At 41.6% G+C, this 22,797-nt stretch overlaps 1 long non-coding RNA gene across 5 annotated transcripts in view; it reads right to left on the bottom strand.

Moving 5' to 3' along the window:
• LOC148390571 (uncharacterized) overlaps nucleotides 1–22,797 on the bottom strand; it is a 75,270-nt gene that overhangs the window by 47,426 nt on the left and 5,047 nt on the right. The window contains exons 2-5 of one of the 5 annotated variants that reach the window (XR_015861303.1): nucleotides 21,237–21,401; nucleotides 20,759–20,859; nucleotides 19,708–19,814; nucleotides 284–397 (exon numbers count right to left, since the gene is read on the bottom strand). This is a non-coding gene — a long non-coding RNA (uncharacterized LOC148390571). Of the gene's footprint in view, nucleotides 1–283; nucleotides 398–3,747; nucleotides 3,865–11,569; nucleotides 11,662–16,862; nucleotides 17,047–19,707; nucleotides 19,815–20,758; nucleotides 20,860–21,236; nucleotides 21,402–22,797 lie in introns of those variants that run through there. The other 4 variants (XR_015861302.1, XR_015861300.1, XR_015861301.1 and 1 more) reach the window with 4 other exon arrangements.

Below are 22,797 nucleotides of genomic sequence, written 5' to 3' on the forward strand. Positions count from 1 at the left end.
CTCTCTCTCGCTCTCTCTCTCGCTCTCTCTCTCGCTCTCTCTCTCGCTCTCTCTCTCTCCAATAATATGTTTTCAAAAACATCTTTTAGTATCTGGAGGTTTTCCCATAACCCCGGCAGATTAGTTGTCTCTTCAGCTGACAGAAAGAGGAGAAAAATGTCAGAAATACGAGAAACGGCGCAACAACTGGCCTCGTGCGGAACCGAATCCTTTAATGTGTTGTTTTTTAACGGCTTGCCAAAGTCGTTGAGGAGGAATGTGTGCTCAGGCCAAGATATTAATGTGTGTGGATAAGTTCAGGGGACATTGGTTTTTACAGCTTTTTTTTTTTTTTGCCTTAATCCTTTCTTCATTTAACTGTGGTCTGTTGCATCCCGTCAGGAGCCAGCAGTTGTGTCTGGTGAAGAAAGAGAAAAAAAAAAAAAAAAAAGTACACTGTGCTCTACGCTTGTGTGTTGATGTGCGTGTGTACAGACCTTTTGCTGTGCATTAATATGAGGCGTTGGAACATCATCACTTAGAAAAGATCTTTTGTAAAGTTCAGAATAGAAATGATGGAAAGTGGTCTGCTACTGTTTATTGATGTTTGTGTATTTGTGTGTGTGGACAAACGTGTAACTAAGGCAATGACATAGAAGAGGAATGAAGTCAAATCAATGGCAATAGAGATGCAGAGGACATCTTTGGACATCTGCAAATGTTTTGCAGGAAGCCGTGCTGCAGTCAGCCCTCATTTCCTTTTCCATGTACACACACGCACACACACAAACTCAAAAATGATACACATCCCATGCCGAAATTTCACATGCGCAAAGCGGGCACAGGGGACAAGTGGCTATTGAATATTAACCATGAAATTACAAAAGCTGCATTCTAATGAAGGTGATGAGGTCAGACGCTGGGATGGGAATCATAAATTAATACTCCTCTCATGACAAGTCACTCGCCCTTGGCTCACACCAAATACCCCCCCGCCCCCCTCGTCTTACTGGATTCGAAAAAGACACCTCGAGGAAGAAATGGCCGATTCATTATTAATATCAGGTCACGGCGGCCATCGAATATCCCTGATAGTGGTCACACGTGACTCTTGTATGTGATGACAACAATGTCACCTCTGTGTGTAGCAGCAGCGTTGTTTTAAGGGACCTCTATTAGAGTGTCAACTATTTTTGCAAGCTTCTTAATTTATTCGTCTGCGCTATCGTTGCTTTGCTGACATAGTGAAGATGATTGGAAGCGACTTTTGAGGCCCGCATACATACGTACGGACGCTGTGTGGTAACTCATGTGGTGACTGATGCGAACCATATGTTTGACGATTAATATGGTATATACAGCCATGCCTTGAGATAGGAGATATTTTTATACTTGTCTGAGACGACGAATGATAATTCAATTAAAACACAACCTGTCAAGGTTTTATCGTAAATATTTTCAATTGATTACACATTCAAACACACATTACGTATTTGACCTTAAAAGCTCTAGCATGTTGCGTCAATTGGATAACGCCAATTCGAGGTCAGAATAATTATGTTCATTTGACCCCAAAATGTTTGCAAATGTTTAATTGCATGCTAGTCAGAGTTTGGCGTGCCAGACTATGAGTCAACCCTTACAAAGAAACACTTCTTCCTCTTTCATGGCTTCATGTCAGCCAGAGGAAACAGGAGATTGTGGTTGCAAACTACACTTTATCATTACTTTTGTAGTTCACATCCAAATCTGTATGCCAAACAAAGGATGTATTCAGATAATTATTTTGTTTGGGTTAGATCTCATGAAATGCATTTTCCTCCATGTGAACTCAATACAATCAACTTCTTGACACATTTTGTCTTCCCGATGATGCTCGATGGCTTTTTACAAGCCGAAGCGGAACTAAATTGCGGCTAGCAGACAAGTTTGGATGGATGACAAAAATGTGTGTTTACTGTATCGAGTTACTGCTGCTGCAGAGCTACTGAGGCAACCGCAAGCCAGTGGCTTTTCATGAAAAGCACACACATACACAAAGTGTACAGACGCACGGGCAGCGGGCCCGAGAGTGGGCGAAGCGACCCAGATGACCGTTTGCGTGTGTAAGTAAAAAGTATCAAATGGCATCTGATGTGCGTTTGACGCAGGAAGAATGAAAAAGCTTTCTACAGCTGGCTGTGGAGGAGAGAGCGTGTATATTTTGACTAGGGAGTAGCTCCTCCCTCCAATTATGTTGCAAATGTCCAATCCCTGCAAGGTTGAACAAAAACCTTACGAGACAGTGACCGATAGATTCATGCCGATTATGTGAGAGCATCTGTTGATAATGAATCAGTGATAAAAGATTTTCCAGAATAAAGTCATTTTAATATCCAGGCTTCGGAGGTAGCAGAGAAATTTGTGATGCTGATCTCGGGTCAGTGGGTTCATTTCCCTGCAGGTGTTGCTTTATCTTACATTGTAGGAAATAAAAACTGTATCTGTGGTCATAGAAGTTATCTGAATTGTATCTGGAAGGCGAAAAGAGCTTTCGGGGTCATAGTAAACGTCACCGATGTGAATGATATGGTTAAAAAAATAAATTCCGACTCCAGTGTGTCTTTGTGACAAACTGAAGCGGAACTTTATCCAATTCAAAGCTGAGTGAAACCATCACTAGAATGCTTGATCCATCCCAGACGCTTAAGAATGCCGAACAAAAAGGCGACCAAGGCAAACAATAAAAAGCAGAAATTGAACGATGTTGAGCGCTAACTCTTCCTCGACTCTATAATGACAAACACACACACGCACATATATGTCAGACTTGGGAGGTGCACACTGAGCAGACACTGCCACTTAAGAATTGACTTTCATCTGTGTGGGTGGGAGATGCCAAGCACACCGAGTCCGCCAGAGCACTGCCCAAAATCTGCATTCTGCGTGTGCTGAGCCTGCGAATTGAGTATTTTTGAACAGATGACTCACACATGGACTTGCAAGTTGCAAATCTACTGCTTCAACAAGAACCACTCCTGCTGCTGTCTATTGGTTAATCACCATGTTGATTTTAAAGACATTCAATTTTTTTATTACGAGCGCACTTAAAAACAAATGTTTTTCCAGTGAAGAAAAATATCACTCGACAATATTACCCTTTATAAAAGAATACAGTAGTCTTATGGTTAAAGAGAATTAAAAAGTATAACACAGTTTTGCTGTTCAGGCCTTGGCCACCTGGGGGCAGTATAAGACATACAAAGACGTCTCAGCTCCTCAGTACAGCACTAATTTTAGTTTTTCTTCCCAGAAGATGACTATTACTTGTCATCTTACCTTTCTAAATGTGCTTCTGAACACTTTCTATTGCATAAAGATATCAACATAGATACTATTTGTTAGCCAGTAACAACAGTTGCTCATTGATTTAGCGGCCTTTAAGACAAAGTGATGTGGTCGTGTTAATTAAATGAATGAACTTGGTTATCATTGAAGGTACAGCACTAAAAATATATAGATTTAATCAACATGGAGGTGAGAAACATTTGGAATGACATGACCTCACGGTCGGTTTTAAGGGCCCGGTTATGCATCTGGCAGTCATCCAAACCCTGGTGGAGGCTCGTGAGCGCAGTGTATCAGGGATAGCAACTCAGAGTAACTACTGAGTATCAACTGGGACCCATATTTTTCCATGGTCATGACATCATGACCCTCTTTTAATAGAAGTCAAACCAAGCACGTCCATTTGAAAATTTGATATTCTTTAACAACTCTTTAGCTTCTTGATACGTCAACAATCAATTGCACTTTATATCCTGGATACAAGCTCATTCCATGTGCTAAGGCGTATCGCTGTGCTGTTGACTTTTGTACAGGATGCTTGAAAACCCCAATTCAAATCTAAAATACAAACGTAAACAGAATGTATTTACTTTGGCTGGAAACGGGAGATCAGAGAATGACAGAGGCAAAAATGCTGCTTGCAATCATCGGGGGAATCAAAAGGCAGTTTAGCTCGGTACAGAGATGTTGACTTGTGGCTAGGTGTGTGTGTGCATGCGTGTGTGTGCACATGCGTGTGTGCGCATGTGTGTGTGTCCGACAGGCTGTTGGCGCGTCACACAAAAACAGAGCCCCTGTTTTTGATTCAAGCTGACTCATGCCACCTTGAGCAAACAGGGAGCACAGACCAGAGCCTTGTCCACACACACGATCACACTATCACACACACACACTTTTCTGCATTTCAAGTTGGCAAAACTGGAGACCCTTTGCAAGCCACCATTTTAACACTCTAGTATAACCTAAAATTGTGCAAGAAAAAATAAACATGTCCCAATTATAGTGAAACTGCCCAACAAAACTTCATTGTTCCTAAATAGTCAAAGTCAAAGTCAAGTCAAAGTCAAAGTCAGCTTTATTGTCAATTTCTCCACATGCCAAAGACACACAAAGAAACCGAAATTTCGTTCCCCCCTATCCCACGGTGACAAGACATGGTTCACAACAGACAAACAAGTAAACAAGTATAACAAAGCGTGCTGAATAAATAATGAATAAATAACAACAAATAAATAAATAAATAAATACGAGGAGCAAAAAAAAAAAAAAAAAAGCCAGTAAATGTGGGGGAAGGGAGTGCCATATTTTGAGGCTTTGAGAAAAGGACTATTTTTTTATGGTATTTACAGTCAGCCCTAAAAACCGACAAAGAACCTGAGCGCTGGCACAGGAAGAGGCGCCCTGTCCTTATAAATACTTACATCCTGTCCCGTGTCTGACCAAGCGGCCGTGACCCTTGTGTGTATCATACATGTGAGCGTGAGCACAAGCCTCAGAGGAAACACACAGCGGCACGGCGGTTACACTTCAAAAGGATATTGTCCAAGTGACCTAAACGCCTGACCTGCAACCCAGTGAGGCAGCGGGCAGCCAGCAGGAGTCCTACTTTTGGCCCCGCCCCTATTAAAGCTCTCTTGTTACCATGACAACCTTAAAAGCTATTTCTTGTCAGTGCCTTTCACCCTTGTGTGGTTTTCCACCTGCATGTGGACCTGTGAGGAAAACGCAGCACATCAGTAATACATATAACACCCTCGGAGAACCATGGTGGGGTGTCAGCAAAAATTGCTGCGTCCGATGTGCCGGTGGACAAGTGGATGATGTCCTTTCACACGCATCAGTCTGCAGGTGATGGCTGCCGAGCGGCCGCAGCGTCGTATGAGGTGGAGCAGAATAATTGGCGCAACAACGGACGGCCTTGTCATCTCCTTCTGATTCTTGGCCAGCGCGCTCATCTCACTGTAATGTGTAGCTCATTTCACACTGTGGTTCTTTCTCCGCTATCTAGACCTGCTAGCTGCCAGATTGAGTTGAAAAGAATAGGATCCAATTTTTTTTTTTTTATCCAGATGTGATGAGAAGTTGTAGGATTGGATATGTTTGTCTCTGCTGTTTGCAATGGCCTCACGTTAAATCAAACAATATGGCGGCATAATTAGGATGACCACGTCCTCTTTTCAAAGGACATATCTTATTTTCAGCACAGGAAAAAAAAAGGACGGCAGCTAGGATTTTTTTAACTGATAACGACTCTCCACCTGTCATTGTTCTTAAGTGTGCACAGAGGTGCAATGTCAGCTGCTTCATGCATGAGGACATTTTGCAGGCCTGAGAGGCATATCGCTCAATTACACAGCTCCGCTACTCATGTACTACTAACCACAGATTGACTGCTCGGATGGAGATATTTTAAGTGTTCACACGCACACACACATACATGCACTTTGCTTTGCACATCAAGACTTCGGTTCAACCTGTCTGCCTCTTTGTCGTAGAGTGTGAGTGTTTCTGTATGTGTGTGTATGTGTTCCCTCAGTTTGGCCTCGCAGTGGCCAGTGCTGACCCGCTAAGGAGGAGAGAGGAAGCGAGAGAGAGTGGGTAAAGCCAATTAAAAGAAAGATCACTTGTGTGTCTGCTGGAGTGTCTCTGAGAGACTCTCACGGTTAACCTTTCCAGCTACTGGAGTGAACAAACGAGTGAGAGGATGGAGAGGAAAGGCGGCTGGGGAGATCAGGCGTTTCGACTTTAATGGTCCCTCAGTGTTGGAGTGAGGCGGCTTAATTTGCCTCCCTTCTTGTGGTGCTTCCAGGCTTTTTTTTTTTTTGCTTCTGTCAGATCGGCATTTTGCAAGAAACTTACGCATGAATAATAGAGGCCACTTCTTGGATGGGGTAGTGTGTATTAGGGAGAAAGATACTCAGGGAGAAAACTGCTTTCTTTTGCAGTTGGCTAATTTCGTTTGAAACTTTTACCTGTTAGATGACACATTTGGGGGGAATGACGTCAAATCACGCACGGGTTGTGTGAGTTGGTTGTGAATGTGTGTGTGTGTGTGCGCGCCTTACGTGCCGTGCATCAGAGCAGGCTGAGACAATACAAATTGGGCTAAATTAATGGATAAGTGCGAATGTGTGCGCATGTCATTGCGGGGGCAGGGTGGCGACTGACAGTGTGTGGCGGCATAAATTGGGGTTAGATTAATGCAATGCAGATCTGCCTCTGTGCTCTGACCCTCATCAGGGCAGAGATGAGCTTTGTGTCTCAATTAACCTTGGCAGAACACGCACGCATACAAATACATACACGCACACGCGCATCAAGATGCTGCATTTAACACAGTACAGTACAAATGCAGAGAATCAGACGCAATCAAGGAAGATCCTGACGGGCAGCAAGGGAAAGCTTCAAAAAGTGCGGGTGTGTACGTGCCTAAATGTGGGTGTGTGTTGTGTATGAGACAACATAAGATAGAAAATGATTTTCTCTCCTTCTCTCCTGTGTGGACGCCGTGTGTTCTGTCATGAGTTTTCTCCACGGACTCTTTCTTCCGCCTATATTTCAAAAATATGCATGTTAGGTCAATTGAAGACAATAAATTGTCCGTAAGTGTGAATTTGAGTGTGAAGAGTTGTGTATTATTATGTCAAATATGTCTAATATCTTCAGTAATAAAGTGATGATTTCACATTACGGGGCTTTGCATCGTGATCGCAAGGGAGACAAGTGACGCAAATGATCATGGATGTCTGAACACGTGTTTGTATTCATCTCCGAGGTGGTGTGTGGCCGGCCTCCTGACTGGCCCAGCTGTTTGGCTAATTAACACAAGTCTCATCTAGGTGATTAAATAATCAAGTAATTAATTCATTAAACAGGAGCTTTGCACCGACCGCCTCTTATGATCTTGTCAGTGAGGGAGGGGTGGGGGGGGGGCAGAAGAACAGACTGCTGACACACAAGAGAGACTTTGAATAAGACAGAGAGCATCGGTGCGCATTTTATCCATCATCCCCATTGTCTCGGGGCTTAAATGGCTTCATCGACCCGATGAAACAAGGAAGCGATGATCATAACTCCAAAATCCCAAAGGTGGGCCTTCTGTATTTATATGTTTCATTATCTGAGAGGGCAGATGGAATTAAAAGTGCAGCGGAAGGAAAACCTGTGTTCAAAGCAGTGATAAAGTCCAAAGAGATGAAGTATGGCACCGATGTCAAAGTCAAGGCTCGGGGGCCAAATCTGGCCTGACACATCATTCTACGCGGCCCGTGAAAGCAAACTCTGTCCGTCAACTTCCATGACCCTGTACTAGAATGTAGCAACGCTTGCCTGTTCCCTACCACATAGCTCCGACCTACGAAGCAGACAGCAGGAATTGTTAACACATGTACTAAACATCCAGTACTTTCCAGAAATTACTACAAACCCTTAAATGTTTCAGTCAGCCTCTTGGAAGCCTCCCTGACCAGTTTGCTTCTCGTCTTTTCAGCAATTTTTGGAGGGACATCTGGTTGTTGTTGTTAAGTTTTGCCATATTTTCTCCACTTGTGACTGTACTCACTGTGCTGCATGTTGTCCACTGATTCCTTTGAACCAATGAGAGTGCTCTGTTGCTACAGAAGCTCTCTGCACACTATGGCTTGTGTTGTAAGATTTGACTACCACATTATTTACTCTCCATTCCGAATGAATGTATTTATTTATCTACTTAACTGTGTTGTCCCATGAATAGTGGCCAAACGTTTTGGAATTATTTTCATTGACCTCAAATTTTTACATCACAAAAAAATCTAGCATTTCAACAGGGATATGCAAACTTATTTTTATTTGTATATTTATATTTATATTATACTTATTTCTTTTTACTCATCCATCCGAATAACCTTATTTTTTTATCCGTGTTTTCTCATTAATAGTGGACAAAAGTTTTGGAATTATTTTCCTCGGCCTCAAATTTTTACATCACAAAAAAACCTAGCCTTCGAACAGGGGTGTGCAGACTTTTCATATCCATTATACATCTTACAAATGCACGCACACACGCATAAGCCCAGCCTTCCGCAGCCCTCATTTTAAACAGTCCTTTAGCCATAATCATTTTCATATAATTCACTTTCATACAATTCCTTCTCCTAATCATTATCAGGCCCACTAACGTCTTAATGACTTCATAAATTTAAGCTATAAAAAGTAATGGAGAAAGACAAATGAGATAATTAGGAATAAATCTTAGTGGAAAGCCATTTATCAAAACATGGAGAGGCCCGGAATATTCCCCACCATTAGGCGCTGCTGTAATTAACACGAGCTCTCAGTTATGAAGGAAACCTGGTAGCAGAGATATTAAGATCCAAAAGCCTCACTGTTATTAAATTGACCGATGAATCTGCGACGTATAATATGATGTGGATTATTAGGATCCTTTTTAATTAAAAAGAGCGTTACCATTTTTTTAATACATATATATATTTAATTTTTTAACGCTTTAATGGTGGCTTGAACTCATCTCTGTGGTTATGGTCCAATGAGACAGAGAGAGTTGAAGAAATAAGCAAAGAGAAAGAAAAGGAGCGACCGAGCGTGTGAATGTGTGTGTGTGTGTTATATATTTCTTTTTTTTGCTGGAAATAGTATTCTGATTCAGCCATCAAATGCATACACCGAACAGATATTATTAATTCTAATTATCGTGTAAAATGTGATGTAATGCTTTGCTCTGATTAGTAAGACTCACATTCAGCATTTTAGAGTTTTCATTATTAAGAATATACTGTACTTTTGAAAACACACACACACACGCACACTTTCACACATCTTCTCCTTTGTCCTCCAAGAACACTAAGCCTCCACACGTTCAAAAGGATGTCATCAAAAAGTCCGAGATTTTCTATTATATTTCTTGACCTTCAATCTGGTTCTGGTTCAGCAACAATGGGCGCCTTTAAGACTCATCAGGTCTCCATTGATGTTCATTTTCATCTGTTCAAACTGCGACTTACTCGAGAATGATAATAAGAATGTGCCATACTTGAGAGAATAAAAACGCGTTCACTGTGTTCTTCGGCCCATTCAAAATGAAGACAAATTTTTATAACTTTTTTTTTCCAGAATTCCAAATGCATGAATGGTTCTGTTTTTAAAGGATGCTCATGTTGAAGCACTTTGAGGGATAAGAAAACGACGACGTCTTAGCTTCGGCATGGAGATTGTGGGAGCTGCTTTTGAGGTGCAAGTAAATGCAAATTATCTTCCTATAAATGACATGCCAACCTCCAATCGCTGACCAATTAATGACCTTGGGGGGGCATCTTGTGACACATCAGCTGCACTAATTTATACTTGACAGCTCCCCTGGTGCGTGGCGCCATATGTATGTGTGCATATGAGTGTCTAAGGTCCCCCTGCAACAGTTGAGCTCATTACTATGGAAACCAGAAGTGTGGGTGATTGTCACCGGGGGCCTCGTCACGACACGCTAGAGGTGTGTTCCTAATTCCGTTATCACGCTTTACATTTTATTTGGGGGTTTACTGTAATGCCCATGCTCATCCCTGAGTGCACTTTTGTCTCCACAAGCTTTTGGAACTCATCGGTCACTCTCAGTGTGACGTTCGTGTGTGTGTTTTCAGACTCACTCACCACTAGCTCTAGTTAAGCCATTAATTGAAAGAAAAAAAAAAAAAAGAGAGTAATTAATCCTGAGAGGAAGGACTACAGGACTGCGTGGCCTGAGAGAAAGCAGCACAGTTGTGGACCAAGGGCTGTCTATTTAATGTGACCCAATACTGCCCCCTGTTGATGCTTTACTAAGCCCCCCGCACCTCTGCATGAATCAAGCCATCATCCTGCAGAATCTACACTGCAATTGAAAACTCTCGGTCACTATTTTTCCGTATTTCATTTTTCCATCGCACAAACCAGCAATTAGACGTTTTAAATACAGTAAATTATATGAAATATATACAATTATATATACAGAAAGATAATTTTGCCACATGCCCTGAATGTCATCTTACTTTGAGCTCTCTCAGATTTGAGATTATGCTAAATAAATAACAAGATAAATATTAATAACAATATTGATCATCATAACCTGATGACAAACACATATCCTCAATTAAAATATGCCTTCGGCTATTTTTGTGATTTTTATTTAACTAGTTCCTTGTCAAAGAGACTTTTGTGATTTCAGAAGCTCAGAAAGTAATTTAAAATTTTAAAGAAGGTGAAGAAGCAGACTAAAATCAGAAAAGGTAGGGGGCCTGGCTCTGCTCCCATGGTGCCCCCTGTGGCGAAAAGGACAATGAAGATAGGCGCCGGGCCCACTCTATTATTCTAATCCGTGGTTGTGTCTCGATGACCTTTACAGGGATGATTGTTTCTCATTTAAAAGTGTAAGGTGTGATCTTCCCACCCGTTTGATCCCACTCACCTGACCTTTGTAAATTGCCTGTTAAGCATATCGCGCCTTGACCCTCGTGTCTCACACATTGCCTATTAATACACACTGGCCTCAGAAGTATTTAGACACTATGAAACACTCATACACACTGCCCACGCCCGCACACAAATTTCAAATGTTTGCCGGTGAGATTCAAATTGACATTTGTGTGTTTTTCGATGGGACATTTAGACACAATTACTCTTGAACAACTTTACACTGTTTATTGTGGCGCTCCTTCATATTGAAGTGTTTCCATTATTTTGCTTAATTTTATTTTTTATTATTACAAATAGTTTATTGATATGAAAAGTAAGCATTATATTTGTAAACTATTTTTAAAAATGATTATTACCCAATCTCATTGAATGTGCAAGTGTTCGCCGAAGTGCGTGCGGCACAGCATATGGTTCCAGATTGATGCACACACATAATCTTGCCTTCATAAAGAAAAATGGGGGTGAAAGGAATGGCAAAAAAAAAAAAAAAAAAAGAATATGTAATTGTCCATTGTGCCCAGTACCTTTGTAGGCTTGCTTTTAATGAGGGCCAGAGCTGAATGCAGCAAGGTTGATGAGAAGAGAATTAAACGCCCTCAGCTTGGTGTCTGCAGCACCATTACACAAAGAAGGTCTAAATTCATTTGGCCTGGCCACCATTCTAATTAACAAGTCAATGCCACATAGGAAAAGGGAGAGGGAGCATAGCGTGGTTTCAGCCCAGTGGAAAAATGTCAAAAAGATTGGGCAAATTCATCTTTAATCACACAGCATGGCGTGCAATTTGCAGCTGCTCCTTTTCCCCTTTCGCAGTCTTTGTGTTTGTGCCTTCCTTCTCCCAGAACTTCTCTCGGCCCGTGTTGCCCACCGCCGCCGCTGCCGCTGCCGTGTCCCGCGGCTCTCTAAAGCTGTGGGCTTACCAGGGACATTTCCCCGGATTAAAAAGATGATTTCATTAGCCTCCTCTGGTGTCAGGTTTCATTCCAGGGATTAAATTCTGCAGATTAGAAACCGAGGCTATTCTCCGGCATCTCATTAATATCTAATAGTGTAGAAGATGTCATTTGGAAAGCCGGCCTTTCCGATTACTAAGCAAATGTATGCTTTGTCATTTAAAAGCATCAGTTGGGCCGAGATCAGTGTATCTGCACAGGGGTCGGCTCACATCCCCGGAAAGAAGCACAAGTCTTCAAACTTTTAGCTCCGTGCAGCCATTCATTGTCTCAAAAGAGATAGCAATTTTAGAAAATTACAAAATTGCCCACCTTTATGTTGCTAGTTGCATCAGGTCTCACCTGATCACCAACAACAACCCCCCACCCCCTTCTCCTGTCAAATGGAGAACACAACGAACCTCGTCACACCGGGCCAGGTCGGGTCGGTCCCCACAGAGGAGCGCTCGGAGCGTTTGTGCGCCTCCTGTCAGTCACCGTGGCCCTCAGCTGCCTTCCTCCCTGATGGAGTGTGGACAATGGGAACAAGGTGGGCGCGAGGGGAGGCCGCTGACTTAATGAGACAATTTCTCAGATAATAAGATTGCTAGATATGCTAATATTTCTACCTTAAGGAGATAATTATGATGTAGAAGATAGAATATTTTATCTTAAAGGGACAGTGCGCTGGTCCCAAAACTATGCTGATTTTTTTTTTTTCAAATGTATGGTATGAGTGGAGGGGGGGGGGGGGGTGAGTCAGAGTGATGCTCAGTTTTGGAGCTGTGGGACAGTAGCAAAACAATGCCAGCAGAGCCTGAAATGCTTTCAGTGTGTTTTTGGGGCTGACGCTTTGATCATGCTGAGCATTTGACACAAGCAGGAGAGGCAGGGGACTTTCAGCCTTCATAAATATTTATCTCATTACTGCGGGCCAAAAATCACAGAAGAAAGGATGAGTGATCTTTATTGTTAATTGAGCCAATAGTGTACTCATTTGACGTTTTTTTTTTTTTTTTTTTTTTTTTAATGGGAGCAACAAAAACATTGTCCCGTGTCTCTTGTGTCTTGCAAACTTGGTCTTTCCTCCTCGGGGTCTTGTAATAATAGTTCGGATTAGAATCATTTCGTTTTGGTCTTTGGAACGTTGTTATTGACAAGCCTGCAGTTCCTCAAACGCAACACGTGCTGCCATCTTGCTTTCAATAACTGGAGATGAAATGATAAAAATGTGCTCTTGAAGAATAAGCCTGGTGATTGTGGACTCGACTCAACAGCCAATTGGGGGGGAGGGGCATTTGGGGGGGGGGGGGCGGGGGGGGGGGGCAGCGAAAGACCTTAAGAGGAAGATTGCCCAAAGTCTCTGTCACTTTCTTTCCTTGATTACTCTCTCTCTCTCTCTCTCTCTCTCTCTCTCTCTCTCTCTCTCTCTCTCTCTCTCTCTCTCTCTCTCTCTCTTCTCTCTCTCTCTCTCTCTCTCTCTCTCTCTCTCTCTCTCTCTCTCTCTCTCTCTCTCTCTCTCTCTCTCTCTCTCTCTCTCTCTCTCTCTCTCTCTCTCTCTCTCTCTCTCTCTCTCTCTCTCTCTCTCTCTCTCTCTCTCTCTCTCTCTCTCTCTCTCTCTCTCTCTCTCTCTCTCTCTCTCTCTCCCTCCCTCTCCCTCTCCCTCTCCCTCTCCCTCTCCCTCTCCCTCTCCCTCTCTCCCTCTCTCCCTCTGCATTACGTTTTACCACTTTAATTAGGCCACAGCGAGCTCAATCATGTAATTAAGAGCTCAGATGGACCAGAAAACAAGTCAGCCATTAGCGACGACCAACCCAGATTATCCAGAGCAGCTGCTAAACACACACACATGCACACGCAAAGCACACACCTGTCACCAAAATAAAAAGAGAATTCTTTTTATCCATAAATCTTAACTTTCTCAACTGAAGGAAAATGTCCTCAATCTCACTTGTGTTTTTGGGGAGAAATTTCAATGTCAGCGGCAGTGACAGGGGTCCCCTTGATGTTTTTAGTTCTAAAAAGTCAAAAAGAGAGCATGACGGAGTGGAGCTTTTATTTTTGTGCAGATCCACAATTTACTAATCTCCTCATCAAATCACGTTTTCTGTGTGTGCAAAGCAGCCTTTGCCTTTTTGTGGGACACCGATTTCAAACATGGAAGTGGAAAAAGTGGAATAGATTAATGTTACAAGCTACTGTTTGGAAAATAAAAAAAAAATGTTTAGAAATTTGGAATTCAGTATGTAATGAGGCTTCAGTTCTGTGAAGGTCTAATTCCACAAGTGGCAAAGATGAACAGACTGACAATTGTAACATGCACATGCTAAAATGCTAATTGGGGTATTCACACGAGACTCTTGTTTTTTTTTTTTTTGTTTTTTTATAGTTTAGTTTGTATTAGCTTTAGCATAAGTTAAGGATTTTTGTTGTTTTTTATTTTTAATACATGAAATATTTGTCAAGTATGGATGGGGCAGAAAATAATTCCTACCATAGTAGTAAATGAAAAATAAAATAATTTATGCTCGCTGATGACGTAATTTCAGTTTGACATGTCATTTAACTGCTAGTACAGCTAATTGAGGTTTTATGACAGTCTCACATGCGACAAATGCTTCACTTTACATTAACCTGTGTGAAATTTTGATATACTGGGGGACTTGGGATGTTCAACTGCATCTGTAAAGATTCTTGCATCCCATAACTGCATGTGCGCAATCTGCCTCGCATCCCCTCTTCAAATGCAGTTGATTTAGTTAGAGCCCATTCAGAGCCTCTCGTGTAAGCTATCATGTTGCACTGGCGTGTGAACAACTATTTCATATTCACAGAAGGCCTGTCTGGGGGGAGTTGTCAATTGCACTCTGGCTGCACGCCACATTACAATGCAAACAAGGTTAGTTTTCAAACGGCTCATTTGAATACGCTCAACAAGGAAACATATCAGGTGCTGCTTCAATGGACTTTGTATTGCTTCCAGGAGAGGCGAGGGGAATGGAGACGCGGGGAGGCGGGCGGCTTGACGCGATACCGGGGGCCGATAGCGGCGGAGGAATGGCAGTTCATTTGAATATGGCACCCCGAGCCACAATGATTATTATCATCACCAAATCAGGCAGATAAATGAGAAGAGGGGCTCCAAAAATAGCGTTGAGAGCCTTTTGTGCATAGCAGGTAGGCCCGGTGGGGAAGGGGAGGGGGCGGAGGGTGTGCGCTAGCTCATTATCCAGGGCTGGGCAGAGGGAACGGAGGGATCGAAAAAGAAATTGCATTAATGTGACCATGGACAGTCTTGTCATAAGCGCGCACACATACGCACACACATTCTATATGTTTCCTATATGGGCCGTTTAATTTGACTAGCAGCGGGTGGTAATTTAGCCGCACCGCTGTCACCCGCGACGAGGCCACAGATAGAAGCGGGAATGGTGAGAACAGATTGAAACTAGTGAGGCTTGAGACCTTTCCCACCATTCTAACCCTGCACACCTTCGTCTTGTCACGTCTCTTCTTCCTCGATTTGCTCATCGGCGCACAATAAAGGCGCCTTTTTCTCTCTTAATTGTCACATCCTGCAACCATCTTGTGTCTTCCTACTTTTGTCACTGACTTGGAGCCTTTGCTCTCAAGTTTGCTGCTGCTGCTGCTGCTGCTGCTGCTGGTGGTGGTGAGTCATCCCCGCCTCTCATTCGATTCATGCAGCTCCAGGCTCTCGTCTCCCCGGAGAAATTACCAGTCATTTTAATCGGACCTACGTCTCTAATTCATTACACAACTGCTGTCCTGACACACACACACACCTGCACGTAGTCACCTCCATTTTTGGTGTCAAATGCCACTTAACATGGCTGTCATTCACAGGGAGTCAGAGGAGAGCTGAAGGAGAGAATGAGAGGGCCAAATGGAGGCTATTTAGCCTCCAAGTAATATCTCATCACTTTAGCACACCAACTATCCATTCTCCACTCTGTCAGTGGACCTCCCCGCTTCACTACTGCTCTAGTCTCAAGTATAGAATAACATTCAGGTTCTTTCTTCAAACCAGGGGTCAGCAACCTTTTTGAAACTGAGAGCTACTTCATGCGAAGGGCTGATACACACTTTTGAAATAACACCTTTGCTCCAAATGTCGTTAATTGTGCGATTATTTGTGATTAATGATGTTCATCTATGTGAAGGTACTAAGCAAGTCAATGATTTCTCACATTAATTAGATTGGTCAATAGCAAATTTTATTCAAAAGTGGATTTATATGTAGATAAAGTTTTTTTTGTCGCGGATGTCTTTTTTTGTTTTTAAGTTTGACCTATAAAAGCTTGTGCAGTACAGATTTGACCATGCATTGTAATTTATAGACCTTTGAGGTCCTTTTCTGAACCTAACCCTTAATTAATAAACATTATTATTATTATTATCATTATTATTATTATTATTATTATTATTATTATTATTATTATTATTATTATTATTATTATTATTAAAACCTGATGTGTCAGACAAAAACAAGCTCAGATTTGGAATCAGCGCAAAAAAAATCATCAACAAATGTTTACTTGCAGTGTGGATTAAAAAAATACCATTATTTGGCCGGTGTTATCAACAATGCCATGAAAAAGGGATGAAATAAAAAAATATCACTATGGAACACAAAAAACTCTGCAAGTATTCACATCTTCAATTATTGCATTACAAAGGCAATAAATGAACATCAACATCGTGCAGGTAAACACGACAGTACCAGACATCCACAGGACAAAAATTTCCCTCACAATAACTTGGTCGGCTAAGCACGTCGTCTCTCTGCCAACGATATAGACATCCTGCTAACACAGGTCACTGAGTTCACTCCGGCGATTTTTAATTTCCAGACGCTTTGCCAGCTGTTTGAGTCTAGTCTCCTTTTTTATTAGAATACCATTAGAGTACACTATTTTGCAGAACAAACACTCTTTTTAGTTTACTACTCTTGAAAAACTCAAACCAAAAATCCATCCTTCCACCTTCTTGTTTAAAGATTCCTTAAGAGTAAAAGCAAGGTACAGCATTGACAGCAGGCTCTAGTGATTAAGTGCTTTCATTGGTTAATTAGCCCCTACAGCGAGGCAAACAACCACTGACTCACCAAGTGATCAAAGACACAGCCTGTCAAGAGGCTCCAACTCTTGCAGTACCTGTGGGACACTCACACACATAAACTTGCACCTGTGGGACGGCGTCTCTGCTGCACACAAGCGCAGTCATGTCTTTTTACCTGTGGGAGATTCCCCCTGTGCCTCCTCCTGAGGTGGAGTGCTGCACAGTCGCACGCAGGGTGACACACTTAAAGACAGACATGCGATGTTGGGGAGTTCACACCAACACAGAACTTGTGAAGGGAAGGAGACAACAAAAACAGAATCAAAGTGGGAGGTTTGCCAGTTGGGAGATTGCATGGCCTCTTTAAAGCAGGTTGAAAATATAAGGTTCACCACAGTGCTTGCAAAGGGTACCAAATAAATATTTTTAAATTAGTCATGAATTTAGCCTTAGCACCAAAATATAATTTTCCACCAAAGATCGGTTCTCCAAAAACTCTGCAACAGGCAAATCTAGAAGTGCCAGACAGCAAGATGAGCTCCTATTTCTTAAAGTAGCACATTGGTTAAGTGTTATTCTTTTTTCTTTTAATTATTTGTCCTATTGGTGCTTGCCAGTATGGCAGATCTGGTGGCCAAAAAAACAAAATATTACTAATTATACAACCAAAGTTGAAGGTAGGAAATGACAAATATGATGTCTATGGAAACTTTTGGAGTTAATTTGGATTGTTGTTGGAGTAAATTGTTAATTTTGAAACAAAGGTGATCCTGGTCAATAGCACTAAAGAGCAGAAATGGTTCTGATTCCAATAAAGAGAAAATCCAAGGTCACACTGTGAACTTCTTCACCATCAGAAAACCACAAAGACTGCCTGGGAGAGTGCATAATATCCTCACAGCTATTTTTACCCTCAAATTAAAATCTATGACATGTTGAAATGAGTGCAGTGAGCAAAAGGGGTATTCAAAGCAGACACTAATGGCGCTTATTAATGGCATGAATGAAGTCTTGACAGGTCGTGTGTCATTCTGCAGGCAATGCTCCACTGGCATAATGGCTAATGTAAGTGGGGATAATTATATATATTATACCCTGTCTTGTGGTATTTTGGCAGGAGTATGAGGAGCCAGGCAGTTAGAGAGGAAGAGTGAAAGTACTTGCTCCTTTTAAGATATGCACGTGTGTTTGTGGATGGGCTTCGGCTTCATTCAGCCAGGTAATGAATAATTGTGAGACAACAGCACCAAACTGTGGCTGAACGAAATGCTTGCAATGCGGATGGAAAAAAGAAAAAAAAAATCATTGTGCTTAACGGGGAAGACATTATAGGGGAAGATTAAAATGTATAATGAAATGCATTTTAGATATTTAGAGATTCAAATTAGAAGATTGAAATTAATAAAGACATTTTAGATGTTTATCACCTTCATGTGTGGGAAATGTATGTTGGCTGTTTGCGTGTGTAGATTTGCTTCGGCTTCCTCCCACTTTACAGAAACTTGCATGTTAAGTGAATTTTAAATGATCTATAGGTGTGGATGTGAACGTTTGTTAATCTAAATATACCTTGCAATTGCAACCTGCCAAAAAAATCTGATTTATCCAAAAAGTTACTTAAGAAAACGTAAAGAAGCAAGTGGCCGTAGTGGTGGTTGTCACTGTGGGGATGGTAGAGGTGATGTTAATGGTGGTGGTGGTGGTGGTGGTGGTGGGGCGGGGGGTCCTAGAGTAAGCATGCCTGGGTGGATTTTGAAGTCTCCTGTCTCCGCTTGTGGCAGCGGAGAGGCGACTAATTGGAGGCCCGGTGGTAAAATATGTTCATTAATGCCTCTGCCTTCAAATACCTTCCTTCATTTATCTGCGTATTTATCCAGTTTCCCCCCCCAAAGCCACCACAGGACATGGGAGCAGGTTCAACGCCAAATAAGAGTAAGAATGAGAGCCATGTGTGGAGGGGGGGGCTAACGTATGCACAGTGGGAATTAACAAAGCACGGAGTAATTAAATCTAAATTGACATTCAGGTAATTAGCCCCTTGATTAGGAGCAATAAGACAATTAGCCAACTAGTCTTTGCTAATTGTTAATTAGTATAAGCAAAGTTATTGTGTTAGTGCAAGAGGGAGGCATGTAAAAGAACAAATGTTAATCTGTCTCTCTTTCAACAGCCTTTCTGGCTATTGAGCTGGCAGGCAGCTTCATTGTCTTTGTCTCTATTCACAGGCAAGCGCCGCTTAATTAGCTGAAAGTCTTATCCAGGATGTGATCAGAGAGCAGGCTGGCACATCTCCACTTCTACTTCCTACCCGTACGCCTGTCCCGTGCCCGAGCCCGAGCCCGAGCCCGAGCCCGAGCCCGAGCCCGCCGATGTATCACACGGAGGCCATTTGTTCCGAAGTGATGACGATGTGATGTGGATTAACTACAATCAGAAAGGCAAGCGGAGGGAGCCACCGTGCTGCGGATCAATCTGAAGGAGATGTAATTCATCTAAAAAGGCTTTAGTTGATGAGGGAGAGGAACAGAGTGACTTATTAAAGGACGCAGGGAACTAGATGGAGGGATATTAAAGACACGGCAGGAAGTTAGATTTACTTTGGCCACAGGTGAGATATGGCCATGTTTTTTCACAAGGATGGCTCAGCAAGGAATTAAACTCACGAAAGGAATGAGGCAATTTGACCAAAGTAAGAATTAAAATATATCTGATCAAGTATGTGGAAATGTAACTCATATGCTGAATATTTGTTTATGCATATTAAACAGAAAACTATAGGACACTTTAAGTAGAAGTTTTCATGTTAAATTAGAACCTCTGCTCCTTCTTTATCCAGAAAAACAAATTCAGGTGTTGTCTCATAAAAGCTTTTTTTAAATAAATGTTGTCATTATTATTAAAATACTGTACCACTATTATAAAAAGATGACTTTGAATTAAGATACAGTACCTCCACTCCTTTAGGCAGCATACTTCCAATCAGATTAACTGCTCCCTTTGTTGGCTGTGGCCAAGACTTGCATTTTGCTCCCATTTTTACCTTTAGACATTCAGTACCTGGGAACCAAACATAGCATTAGAAATACAAACATGAAACATTTCTAGCATGAAATTCTTCCGATTGGGCCAACTGAGAGAAAAAGCTAGAGGGCAAAACTAGGCGCTACCCAAAAAGAAACTAATAACATTATCGTGGAAGATTAGACGTAAACTCAAATGGGAGTGAGTGTGTACATTCAAACTCTCAATTTCTTCCTTAATGAAATTTTTTGAACGAACATAAAAATGACCAAATGTGACGGTGTGTGTATGTGTGTAGGTGTTATAAAGCCTGTCTTGTGGTGGCTCCTGCCGTGTCCCACCCAGTGTGCCTCTAATTGGATCCTTATTACCAGGCCAGCCTCCATCTGAGGAATGATGGATTCATACCACGCAGAATTCCATTAATCATTCCTTTTTCTCAGTCCACTCTGAGAAGAGGGCAAATTCATTTCTTTGCCGCGCCGAGCGGGTCTGCATAATGAATATTCATGAAAGGAAATTTGGGGTCATGCCTAATAAGGGAGGTAATTTGTAATTTGTCCTGTTCCCGCTTGGGTCTTGTTCGGGAGGTTAACCTAAGGAATAGTCACAGCCATGCAAATAGGTGCTGTTGGAAAAATGCATACATATTTTTGCTCTGCCACTTTACAGTGTGCACAACAGGCGGCTGTTTACTCTTGTATTTTTTTAAATAGCATCATAGAAGTAAGACTTTGTGATGGATGTCAACATTCAAAATATAAATAAGTCTTGTGACCATTTTCATCTCAGCTCAATGAAGCCGCTATCCACATTCAAATCATAGTCATCAGCTCTGCCTCTATGCATCATGTCGCAAACCAAAACAGCAGCACCTACCGTGACACCTAAAACATCTTTCAGATTAACTAAACCAACAAGTCTTACCGCATGTTGTAATTAGTTTCTTGTGCAGTATTAAGGTGGATTTCATGGCTCACCTTTTTCCTGGGTTTGCTCATGTGATGTTCACAAGCTGAGCCCGAAGGCACTGTGATTTTAGTCGACAGCAAGTGGCAGTGCAAGATAAAATGGCCGCCGCCTGTTAAAAATAAAAACAGGTGTATTTTTCTGCTGAATTCATGTTCCACAAAACATCATTTTAATTGGAACACGGTATGCAGAGTCCATAAAACTTGTGATGAACATTTTTAGACTTGACCCCTTTAAGGCATAATCTTTAAAAAAAAGGGGACAAAATCAGACCTGTGAGACACTCTTAAACACTCAAGTGTCATGGCATCACCCCTGAAAAATCATTACTTAAAGCATCACTTAAAGTCACTTAATTAATAATTAATCTGTATATTTGGAGTGATTAAAATTCATGACTTGGAAGTGAATCATGCCCCCAGTACCCTCAGGGTGTCCAATCAGTGCACGGTGTGCGTTAGATCTGGAATGAATTCTTAATTGTACCTGGATGGTTAGAGAGGTCAGGTAACTCCTCTGGTGTGTGTGCAGGTTAAGTGAGGTGGCTCGTGCGCACACACTTTCCGTCAGCCAGTCATAATTTGTCTGTCACCCTGTCATCACCTCCTTGTCATCCTTGCCCTTCCTCTTTGTCGCCATCATCCACCTTTGCTAGAGACACAAAGAATCATTAAGTCATCATGATTGAGACGTCGTGTCCAAGCTCTGTCAGTCATACACACACACACACACACACACACACACACACACACACACACACACACACACACACACACACACACGCTCAGTCTACCATGTATGTTCAAAGAAAGAAAATTATAATTAATTCATGTATAGCGACACATCACTCGTATATGGTTCGTATAAACTCTTATTGATGCTGATTATAATGGCACATAATTAAGTATAAAATGCTCCAAACGTTTATTGTTATTCAAATGATGTTAGAGACATTAATTAAATGATTAATCAATTGTGCACAATTGTTTTGTTGTATTTACTTAAACTGTATGAGGTCAGGCAACATTAACTTCATATTGTGTTGAAATAATACAACATAATTGCATGCAAATAGAGCAGCATGCAAAGTTAATACTTATGAAATAAAAATAATCAGCATGTGGTTCCATTTTTTGGATCCCTTTTTTTTAAGATATGATTGTTATTTAACTCACGAAATAAATTATATAAAAATAATTGTGTATAATAGTTCCCGATATAATCCCTATAAAAGTAACTATAACAGGATAATGAGATTTATCAGTTTAAAGATGTATTATTTATGTTAAAGCTGGCCCTGCACGGATGACCTAAACATTAAAACGCTTCATCATCAATAATTTAAGGGTCCTTGAGAAGGACTAGTCTCCATAATGCATGTTTTCACTTAATGTAATGCCGCCCCAAGCACGTTAGTAATGTTAACTCCTATTTTTGTTACACGTTGCGCATTGGGATACAAAAGCTGCAAAAACAAACTGCATGCATATTACACCAAGCACCAACCTGTATCTAAAGACACCAGAGATGTAATATGACCCCCACCCACCCACCAAGGTCTAAACATGGACCACAATGCGGAGGTGAGCAAAGTGGCCAGCGGTGCTCTGTCCTCTCATGTATTAAACATCTCTCTTTGTGCCCCCCTCCCTCAAGGTTCACAAGCCCCCAGCACCCCAGAGACCAGCGCACTCTTTTAAAGATATGTGCTCACTTAATCACTGAAGAAAAGGGCCCCAGAGCTAGCCTAATATTATAATTAATTAATTCAACCAAAAAGGGGGTATTAAATTTCCTGCCTCTTAGGATAGCGTGTTGAATACATTGACCTTTGTAGAAAAGCCTCTCACTCAAATCACGCTCGCACACACACAACTTGTTTCCTTTACTTCCATTTCCAAGTCAGTCCATCAAGCTACCGTATACTCAACACTAATGGGTTTTTTTCTGCATCTGACTTTTGATAGCTGTTTTGAAAATGATTTTAGGTGCAGTGTGTATCAAGTATGCAGTTCAGTAAAATAACAATCATGACGTGGCTAACACT

Source organism: Syngnathus floridae, chromosome 11 (assembly GCF_059516105.1).
Source record: "Syngnathus floridae isolate MCC-2025c chromosome 11, RoL_Sflo_1.0, whole genome shotgun sequence".
NCBI lineage: Eukaryota > Metazoa > Chordata > Actinopteri > Syngnathiformes > Syngnathidae > Syngnathus > Syngnathus floridae.